This window comes from Populus trichocarpa, chromosome 2 (genome assembly GCF_000002775.5).
Source record: "Populus trichocarpa isolate Nisqually-1 chromosome 2, P.trichocarpa_v4.1, whole genome shotgun sequence".
Lineage (NCBI taxonomy): Eukaryota > Viridiplantae > Streptophyta > Magnoliopsida > Malpighiales > Salicaceae > Populus > Populus trichocarpa.
Genome location: NC_037286.2, coordinates 9,697,641 through 9,708,616, shown reverse-complemented (window position 1 = coordinate 9,708,616; position 10,976 = coordinate 9,697,641). Strand labels below are relative to the sequence as shown.

At 34.8% G+C, this 10,976-nt stretch overlaps 1 pseudogene; it reads left to right on the top strand.

Annotated features, from left to right (window-relative positions):
* The first annotated feature begins 4,203 nt into the window (after window positions 1–4,203).
* Window positions 4,204–9,745, top strand: LOC18096304 (uncharacterized; annotated as a pseudogene).
* The last annotated feature ends 1,231 nt before the right edge of the window (window positions 9,746–10,976 follow it).

The following is a 10,976-nucleotide window of genomic DNA, read 5'->3' as shown; positions in this document are numbered from 1 at the left end:
TTACTTTCATTAATTTTAGCTGTTGGATATGAATTTTCTTGATTCCATTGACAACACTAAAACAAATATTAGGTTGAATATTGGTTATGTTTTGGTGGGCATGTGTAAATAAAAATAAATTAAAAATCCTCTCTATGCACGTGTGTATAAAGCAAGATTAATCAGTAAGTAATGAGGATCATCCTATGTATTTATGATCTGTGTAATAAATCTCTCACATCAGCATTTTGATTTGGATTATTTATCATTAGGACATGAGTACTAAATCAACTCGAAGCACTGGCAGCACGACACCTTTAACGTGAGGGTGTTAACCAGCGATACAATTTCTGAAGACAGATTTTTTTTTACTAGCTGAAATTTACTCTTGGTCCAAGTTTTCTGGAAAGGATGTCTTAAGAAATCAGTCCAAGTTTTCTAACCTGGTAATATGATCACATGCAGTATTTCAATTATGGTGTTCCGTTATCTGAAATTTACTCTCTCTATTTTTATTTCTTAATTTAATGTTCTCTGTTCAAGAATATTTCTTCAATATTTTTAATCTTTGTGCTGGACACTGACCCTTTGAAGAATTAATAGTAATTTGGAATAAAGTTGGATGAAGTCAGGAACCAAATAAACCAAAAAATAAAAAATAAATTAAAAGAGTAAAAGAATTATATATATTAAGTGATATGTAAGAGATATTTGTAAGGTTTATTAAAGGACCTACCATATTTAATATCTTAATTATTAATAACATATAAGAGATATTTGTATCTCATTAATGTCGTCCAAAGTAAATGACTTTTTATTTTTTTTCTCTGAAAACGATAAAGTTTAAGGAATAGAAATATATTTTTAACCATTTAGGTAAGGATAAGAACTTTTTATCTTTGAAGATAAATTTATATAAATGTCAACTTAAAATTCAACAAGAAACATATTTGTTCCTTGAATTTATAAAGTGGCTGCTATGTATCTTATTCGAGGAGTACTATAAAAAGATGGATAGCAATACTGTTGATCCATCAAGAGAGTGTAGATTTCATGCGCAGAGAGAAACATAGAGAAGTAAAACTGAGTTTTTAGTGTTGATTGATACCTTTTTTCCAAGATTTTGTCTTCCCTGCATGGATTGATATCAGTATACAGAATCTTGCAGAGCTCTTAATATCTGGCAAGGCAAGCTCTTAATTCCCTGCATGGATTGACGCATGCATCTAGCTTGGGGATTTACGTAGATTAGTTGTTGTTCAAGTTAACTTGTCGTATCAAAGCACCGGAAACAATGGAGTGAAAGCTTTAAAAATTCAATTTGATGGAAGCGCAAACCTAATCAAAGAGCTTGGATCTATTAGGAGTGTAGTACGTGAGTCGGGAAAATTGACCTCAAATAATGTAAAATATGGAACTTGATCCAAGAGATTGCCTGAATTGGTCAACAAAACAGAATGAGTGGACCGGATACCTTAGCCATTTCCACGTGAATGATCATGATTTTGCAATTAAATATGATTCACGAGTATCCACGTTCTGCTATTGTAATGAAATCCAAAAACACATTATCCATTATAATTAACGTTAATGTTAAAACTGAATGCACGCTTGTGCCTTTTTCTTCATGAGAATAAGATGTTCATTATCCATTGTATTTCTACCGTGTAAAATTAGATGGTCCCACCTAAATAAGGTTTGATTTATAGCAACAATATCGCTTGACACCAACAGTACTTTCATTACAATTTACAAAAAAAAAAAAAAAACGTTAGTTCTCACTATCACGTGGTATACCATGAGGCTTTTCTTTCGTTAAAAATTGATATTTAGGTGGTGCAAACAGGCTTTAAAAAATTAAAAAAAATTTGTGACCGGAGCTATAAAATCAATTGGATTAAATAAATTGGTTTTATTTTAATCAAATCATTAAAAAAAAAGATAATAATAGCAAATTAATCAAATTAAAAAAATAATAATGATAATCTGAAAAAAAAAATGTAAAGGAGTGCAAATAATGTAGCTGCACATTTATAAATACAAAAAGGTGAAATTGAGTAAAAAAACATAAAAAATAGCTTGAGACAATCTAATTTAGTATTGAAGCATCATATCTGGAAAAATCACAAAACTCAATTTCTAACAAATTAAATATTGAAGGTTTAACTTGGAAAAAAATTAATTACACAAAATGATCCAAAACAATAACAATTAAAGTAATGGGGATCAAAATTGAAATACTAAAAAAAAAATATTTTTTATTAAAGGGTGAAATTAAAAAAGAAAAATTAATTGACCAAGAGGACAAAAAAAACAATCAAAATAATGAAGATCAAAATTAACATAAAATAAAAATTATTGGAGGGTGAAATTGAAAAAAGTAATCAATTTAATAAAAGGCAAAAAAAAAAAACAATCAAAAGAATGAAAACTGAATTGAATAAAATAAATCACAAATTGGGATTGAGGGATGTAATTGAAAACAATTCAAAAGTTTATAAAAGAGTTAAGAAAAAAAATAGAAATCAAGAGAATAAAAATCAAAATTGACCACAAATCAAAAGACAATTCTAAAATTTTTCTTGGGTAGTGCGGTTTCCAAGGTGAAGAGAAAGGTGGAACGAGAAAAAAAAATCATTGACATTACTTCATCAACCGAACACCACCACGTGTCGTGTCGTCCTAACAAGAAGATGACGGTGTGACACTTCCAATTACACGGTGGAAGCTAATTTTGGCCAACAGGAGGTGTCATATACACTGCCCAACGGGGTTGATGACTCCACATCCACATGTTAGCACGTGCAACTATTTTTTTTAAATATATTTTATATTTATTTAAAGATAAGTTACCTCTTACCCAACTTGATTATTACAAAAAAAAAAAACTCGTATAAAAAAAGATAAAAGTACCATTGGACCCTATTTTTAGATTTTTTGCATCAAATGATATTTTAATTATTTTATTGTGCTTCTAAAATGAAAAAAAAAGACTAACTTACCCTCAAACAAATTGATAATAACCAAACAAGCCTTGTGCAATGACGATCATGCCTCTAATAATCAATAGAATGATTTTTTGTCGAAAGAGCAAATTTGTCATTACAATTTTCTAGTGTTTATAAGTCTGCATAAATAGTATTTTTCCATTCCCTATTAGCTTTTTGTTAATGAAGACGGGTAGCCCAACAAACGAAAATCCGGTGTGTGGGCTAGTACAGCCTCATATAAGGAAGAATCATTGCAAAACAAAGTATGCTTAAAGGAAAAATAAAAAATAAAAAAAAAATCTAATTATCATGATTCGCACGTACAACTTCTCTGTGCCCCATGTCCATAACCTGCAGATATTTTCAGAAAATCTCCGAATTGGAGAAAATTCAGGGTCGGAGCTTTAAAAATTACGAGTACGAGTTTGATGATGATAAATGTTTTCTTTTGCCCATTTGCAGGTAAGAGTTTTTGAAGATCCATAAATATTTTTGGATAGAATAATCTTTGTCTTGAATCAAAAGTTTATAATAAAAGTGAGTAAAAATTTCAATTTAATTACATGTAGCTGGATAAGGATCTTGAATGTCATGAGAACTGATTTTATTGATATAATAAATTAATTAAGTTTTTTTAATTATAAATTGACTTGAAATAAAATAAAATTACAAGTTATACGTGTTGGATTTGTTGTGAACTGTGTTGAATATGGTTTATCGAGTTTATTGATTTTTTTTTTCTGAGAGTTGAAAGTTTGAAAAATAACATTAGATTTTAATTTGATTGTACGCGAAGTTGTATTACGCGTTTAAGGGTGTGTTTGGCTTGGAAGTGTGGTGATTTTTTATCAAAGGTAAAATATCTTTTAAGCACAAACCACACCTCTAAAAGCTATAAAAATATACTTTTTACTCGAAAAAGCATAAGTTACCTCCCATTCAAAGATCCTCTAAATAGATTATATAAATGAGATCAGTGCGTCTCATCTAAGGTGTTATTTTCACAAATAAATTTCTTGCAAAAAAAAAAAAAAAAAAAACTTTGACCACTGCGGTATTTTTTTTATAAAAAAAACTTAAGATTGTGTGTTAGTCCGTATTCTTGCATAGAGCTACAAATCCCAGCCCAATACAATGAAAGATTATAATTATATATATAAAATAAAATAAAAACCTTCATTCAAGTAATATTTTAAAAAGCCCATCATGTTATTTGTTACAGATCCTCCCATGGTTAAAATAATTTTTTGACCCAAACCCAACTGAAGAAGGCGCGCATATCCTCTGAAAAATTCCCACTTCGTAGAAATGTTTTCCTACTCCTCTCACTGCCGTCTCCCGCCATCCACTCCTGCGAAAAAACATAAGCTTCCGCTTTTGGTCTCCACAATTTCATCGAAAAATAGACCAACTCAAGACTCCCTGTCAAATTTTTTATTCTATCTCCTTAATTCCGTCTCAGAAAAAAAAATTATGCTCCGTCTCTGTCATAGAAATCGACGCTACCTTCGTCTTCCTCTCCCTCTACCTCGCTTGTTCTCCTCTTCTTAATCATCTTCTAAAAACCCCATCGAGCCGCCAAACAATCGCAAAAATTCCCAATATATCCCTACCGCCTCCTCTCTTTTTCGTAGCTCCGTACTCGCTCTCTCTGCCACTCTCGTCTCCGCCGTACTCGCATCCCTCGCTTATAATAATTCACAATCCGCAAACCCCAACCCTAACAGCAACAATGATCACAATTCTCTGTACGCTGCATTTGAGAAGAAAATTTCAAAACCAAATGAATCTTTTAAAAGAATCGTTTATCACGTGAGGCAAACAGGCGTTGCCGCGTCGGTCTTATGGCAACCTCTAAGGTCTGTGCTTTCTTCTGCCAATCATGAGGTGAGGGTTGGATTTGAGCTTCGCGTGGCGTCTTTGTTGGTGGATATTGCGGCGGCAAATGCCGCACGCAGGGCAGCTTTGGTTGGGGCGGGTGGTGGTGCGGTGGTGGATTGGTTATTGGAGACAGTTGCGGTAAGTGGGAACGGGTGTGGTACCCAGGCTGAGGCGGCCAGGGCATTAGCGTATTTGATTGCGGATCCTAATGTGTCTGCTGATGTTCTTGGGAGGCCTCGTGCTGTGCCTTATTTGCTACGGTTTATATTTTCGTGCCAGCCGAAGAAGAATGTGAGGTTTTTACTTTCTATGAAGTTTGGTGTTGGTGACTGATTAAATGGTGATTAGTTTCAAATATGCTCATTGTTGAATCCAGTGAAGTTTGCAATTTCTTGCCATCTGTGGTCGATTAGTTGTGCTTTTATATATGAGCGTCTAATTTATGTGTATGAATGATGTCTGGAGAATGGTAAATTAAGATTTTAATGACTGGTTTTTATGTCAATTTTACTTCACTGTTTCATTTGGTTATGTGCAAGGATATTTAGGCTTTGTAGTCATTCTAAGTGTTTTATTTTTTTACCATTGATATATTCCATTTTCGTGGGAGCAGCAATCGAGACGTAGTTCATTCGATATTTCTGATTCTTAGAAAGGTAGGAGCATGCTTGTGGCTGCAATCATGGATACTGTCACATCCAACTGTGATAGCTTAGAAAAGGTTTCTTTTAAGCCACCCTTACCAGGAAATGCAGAAATGAGGGACATTGCTGCAGCCATTGAAGTTGTTGAGGAAGGTGGTTTACAGATGGACAATGCAGGTGAAAATGAAGACGATGACGACGGTGGGAGAGGAATGGAAGGTATTGGAATTAAAATCCTTGAAGGTACAACAGTTTTAGGTCTTTCAAGGACTAGTGGACTTGTGGAGTTGGAGCATTCTGATGCTGTTCATGTTGAATCATTTGGCCACACTCCTAAAACAGTTGCCTTGCTTCATAAGCTTGACCATTCGTTTGCAAAAGAAAAAATGTCTTCTGCCGTTGTTTCTGGACTCTGGGATGACCTGCGTTGTCAGCATGTTGCTGTCCCCTTTGCAGCATGGGCATTGGCATCTGAGGTAATAGATATCATATCCAAGAACTGGATCAAGATGGACAAGCTGTCATGACTGCTTTAATGGCACCTGAGAGATCTGTTAGATGGCATGGGAGCTTGGTGGCCCAATTGCTGTTGGAGGATCGCAATCTTCCTTTGAATGATTCTGTTTCTGATTGGAGTTTCAGTCTTCTGGCTACTATTTCACAGGCAAGCAAAAATGATGATATCCCTTTGGCTCAGATGGCTTTGTCTGCCCTTTTGCTTTCTGTTGAAAGAAGTCCAGAGGCAAGAAAGATAGTGATAGAGAAAGGTCTTCTGCTCATGAGAGACACAGCTAAGCGGACAACAAATCACAAGCAGGTACAAGAAGCATTAGCGAAGGCATTAGAGTTGCTTTCTACCAGTGATGTTCACTTATCTCTTGAAGATAGTCAGAAGTGGTCTGGCATTCTGCTATCTTGGGTTTTTGCAAAATTTTCTTCCACTGCTATGCGATCTACATCTATAAAAATTCTCTCATGCATTTTTGAAGAACATGGCCCATCTACCCTTCCAATTTCTCAAGGCTGGTTAGCCATTTTGCTAAATGAAGTTTTAGTTTCGAGCAAGGTGTCCTTTGGTAAAGGAGGAACTCAGCCTAAAGCGGACAAAGTGAAGGTATGGAGATGTTTTCCCCCCCTCATTTCATATAATAGATGTCGTCGATTTAATTGAACCTTTTTTCTCGTGTCTTTTAGAATGTATTTTATTTTCCCTATTTGTGCACTGGCATTTATCAAGCTCAATTAACTTTTGCAGACTCAAATTGATCAGTCCAACATTGCTTTTGCTACACAGACTGCTAATCAATTGGCAGGTGCTGCTGTGGATCAAGCAGGGAATCAGATAGGAACAGACATTGATTCTGTTGATAGTTTCCCTCTGGCAGATCTTCTTTCCATGGATCCTTTTATTGGACCACTTAAGAACATGAAGAAAGACTCTGCACCTAAATTTAATGTGGAAGATTCTGCTTTGGCAACTCTTAAGGGGATCAAAGCACTGACAGAGCTCTGTTCCGAAGATTCTTTATGTCAAGACAAAATATATGAATTTGGGGTGTTATGTTTGCTAAGGCGCTTTCTGTTGAGTGATGATTATGAGAAACTTGCTGTGATGGAAACTTATGATGCTTCTAGGGTCCCTGAGCCACAAGAACAAAGTGCTAATACTGCTGGTGAGTCGTCCAATGCAGATGGTAATGATCCATCTAGTGTTCGAGTTCCTCCGACAGCTCACATTCGAAAGCATGCGGCTAGGCTATTGACTACTCTTTCACTGATTTCAAAATTCCAAAAGGTTATTTTAGCAGATAAAGCCTGGTGTAAATGGCTAGAGGATTGTGCTTATGGGAGGATCGCAGGTTGTCGTGACCTTAAAACACAGAGTTATGCTAGGGCAACTCTCTCAAATGTGCTGTGCAACCATTATACTGGTAATAGTGATGGTAGTGAGACTGAAGCTCGAAATAGAAAAGGTGATTGTGCTCGTTATGGTGACATGATCTTTTTGGTTAATCCAGATTTGCCACACTGGAAGCATTGTGAAAAAAATAGATGTTATGATGATTCAAAAAAATAAATTTTCTTCAACTGAGGATTCTGTCAACAGCATTTCAATTGGAAATAGTGATTTAGATGATTGTACCAGGTCATCCGGTTGCAAGGAATTTCCCAAGGACTCTAATTCAGAAGTTCCTGAGATAGATGTTGTCTTTGTACATGGTTTGCGTGGTGGGCCTTACAAGCATTGGCGCATAGCTGAGGACAAACACTCAACTAAGTCTGGCTTGGTTGAGAAGATTGATGAGGAAGCAGGGAAGTTAGGAACATTTTGGCCAGGTCAATGGCTTTCAGCAGACTTCAATCGAGCTCGTCTTTTTACCCTCAAATACAAGGTTTGTTTTAATTTCGATACTTCTATAAAAAAGTGCCTGATTCAAAAGAATGGTATTCATCTTTTTAAGCCTCTCAACTGGGTTTTTCCTCTATCACAAGCCTCATCAATGTCTAACTCTTGTTTGAATGTCAATGCAGACAAGTCTTACACAGTGGTCCGGAGCTAGCCTGCCTGTTCAGGTTTGTACCCAATTTGTTGATATTGTGGTAGGATTAGTGCATGACTTTATGTCAGGGGTGTGATTTGAGGAGTTTGATTATCAACAATTCAAAAATATTAATCAAACTATTTTGGTGAATAATGGTGATCAATCTATCGATGGCTTTAAATAGATTAAAAATATGCAGGTCAAACTTTGAATTTCAGGAAAAGAAGTTTTTGCAGTTCAGTCATTTTATATACTAACATTTGTAGATTTGTCAAGTTTAATGGTCCAAGACATAAGATTGAGGATTTACACGCATGTCAAGGTTAATGCTCGCATTGCTCATATACATTTGAATTTCCCAAATTAGATGGACAATCCAATTTATAAAACTGGGTCTAATATTTTTATTCATAACTTGGATGATCATATAATATCATCAGTGAAAAATTGTCATTTTGTTGTGAATGTACTCGTGGTTTCTAATCATGCTATGTTAGTGACATCTTGTTTGCTGTGAACATCATTTCCTTCGGGCTTTTAGTATTCCACTTTGTTATAAGATTTCTGATTAAAACTCGCAGGAAGTCAGCTCCAAGCAGTTAGAGCAGCTTGTTGATGCCGCCGTCGGAAATCGTCCTGTTGTATTTGTGACTCATAGGTAAGCTTTATGGTTGAAGTCCTCAGTTTTTGTAAGGTAATAAATTCGAACTTTCTCTTTCTTTTTTGATACTCGTCCTCTCCTTGTGTTCGGATCAATGGACAGCCTGATGGATGCTGGGCACTGCTTTGCAGACCAAGGTAACTCCAATTGTTGAGGGATATGGAGGATGGAAATTGTGCCAATCGAATCAGCTTACCCTGGATTTGGTGAACTTATTGTACGTGTGATCTGGAAACTCTTCTTTCACCTTCTACTTTATACCTTTTAAGATGGTGGATGAGTTTATTGGATTCTATGACTTCTGGAAGGGTTGGGGTTGGTTTTACCAAACCATTGCATATTTTATGACTACGTACTTGGAGGCTCAAATGCTTCTTCTTTTTTCCCAGAATTTTCCTAGCTCTAGCCTTTTTCAGAGGCCAAAACATGCTGTCAAAATGCTATACGTGTTAGACTTCTGTAGAATTTTGCGATTGACTCTTTTATCACAAAAACACTGAAACAGGTTCTAGAGTCGACAGATCACATAAATTCATGCAAGCCAGTGTGCCGCACTGATCCTTCGTATACCGAGACATTAAAATTCTTACAGAAGCTGAAGACCCGTTACTCATGAAGATGAAGAGATGTTCACCGTGAAATTGTTGTCAATAGCCACACCGAACTTTGAACACTGAGACTTGATATTAGCGATGATTAGATTTCAAGGAAGCTGCGGGATACAAAATTTGACTTTGAAGAGAGAGACCGATTCCAACTTTGATGGGCTGTTGGTTGGATTACTAACTGTAGAGATGAAGCTTTGGGACCTGACAGGATGCAGCATACAGATGTTCAATTTGTTCTCTAAGCATCATCTCAAGAAAGTTCTAGGTTTTTGGTCCCCATATTTTTTAAAAAAAAATTGTACACTAGTCTTGTATATCGGACATTTCTACCTCATTCATAGATTTATCTGTAAATAAACCATTCATGCGTCTGTATATAAAAATACCGTTGAGAGGAAGAAGAGAAATAAATTGAGAAATGGAGAACAAACTTGTTATTTATGCTCTTCACATACCTTTGATTTTCCATGGAATGTATTGGATAATACGTCTAAAGTAGTAGTGGCCTGTTACTGTAGGGCTAAAGGAGTGGGATGAATGTGGTCGAATATGCCACGTGTGGAGACAGCTATCGTTGGAATTAATTAGTAGCCGGTAACAGTTGAAAGAAAAAAGCAGCAGCCCGTTATCCTTGGATAATTTGGGTGGAGTGTATTACTTAGTTACAGCCTTGCAGCCCACTAAGCAAAGAATAAACCTCATCATCGTCTAATAGTAGCAGGAGAGGAGAGGAGAGGTTTTTTCCTCTCTCTTTTTTTCAAGTTTTTTTTAATATTCTTAAATGATTTCATAATTCTCATTGAATCCAGATTTATAATTTAACAAGTTACAAGTTTTATATATTAGATCAAGTTTAGAAGGTTAAACTAACTTTATTTTTTTTTTTTTAAGCTGATTTTTTCTTTAGCATTTTGCTTCTTCTTCTTCTTTTTTTTTTCTTTCTTCTATTAAGTTAGTATTAGGTTGTTCGGTAATCTGGATAGTTTTAGATCTAGTTCTTTTTATTTTTTTTTTGTCAAATTATTTATTGTTGTTATATTTTTTATATTATTTAAATTACTAATTGAATTAATAACTCGGAACTTATTTTTTTTATTTGATCCGCAACGAAACGCAATAAATCTAGTTTTGTATTGAAAAGAAAGTCTTTAGTAATTTTTGCCCTTTTCACCTCTCTAATTAATGGTTTTAAAGAATTCTAAATTTGAAACGATGTCACTATCAATATTTTCATTATATATTTGTTCTTCTATCTTCTATTTCTGCTGTTTAGATTAAAAACATGTAAAACGACGACAGAAGTAACATCTTAGACAAACATACTTTAATATACTTTAATAGTTCAGGCATCATTGACAATTTCAAATCATTTGCTTTTTCATGAAGTTGCCATTAATTCTATTAAAAGTAGGACTTTACGGGTAGAAAACTTATGCAAAAAGTTCTTACCAGCATTGTTGAGGTAATTAATTTTATGTAATGATTTTATAAACCATTTATATGGCAAGGAAATTAGTATTTACATAAACCTGTCTTCTTCTTCTTTTGTATGTGTGATTTTTTTTTCCTTTAATTATACAGTCTAATATACCTAAATTTTTTTCACACTAATTTTACTTTAGATTTGGGAAACGATGGAAAACCACATCTTTTCCCAATCATGAAAAACC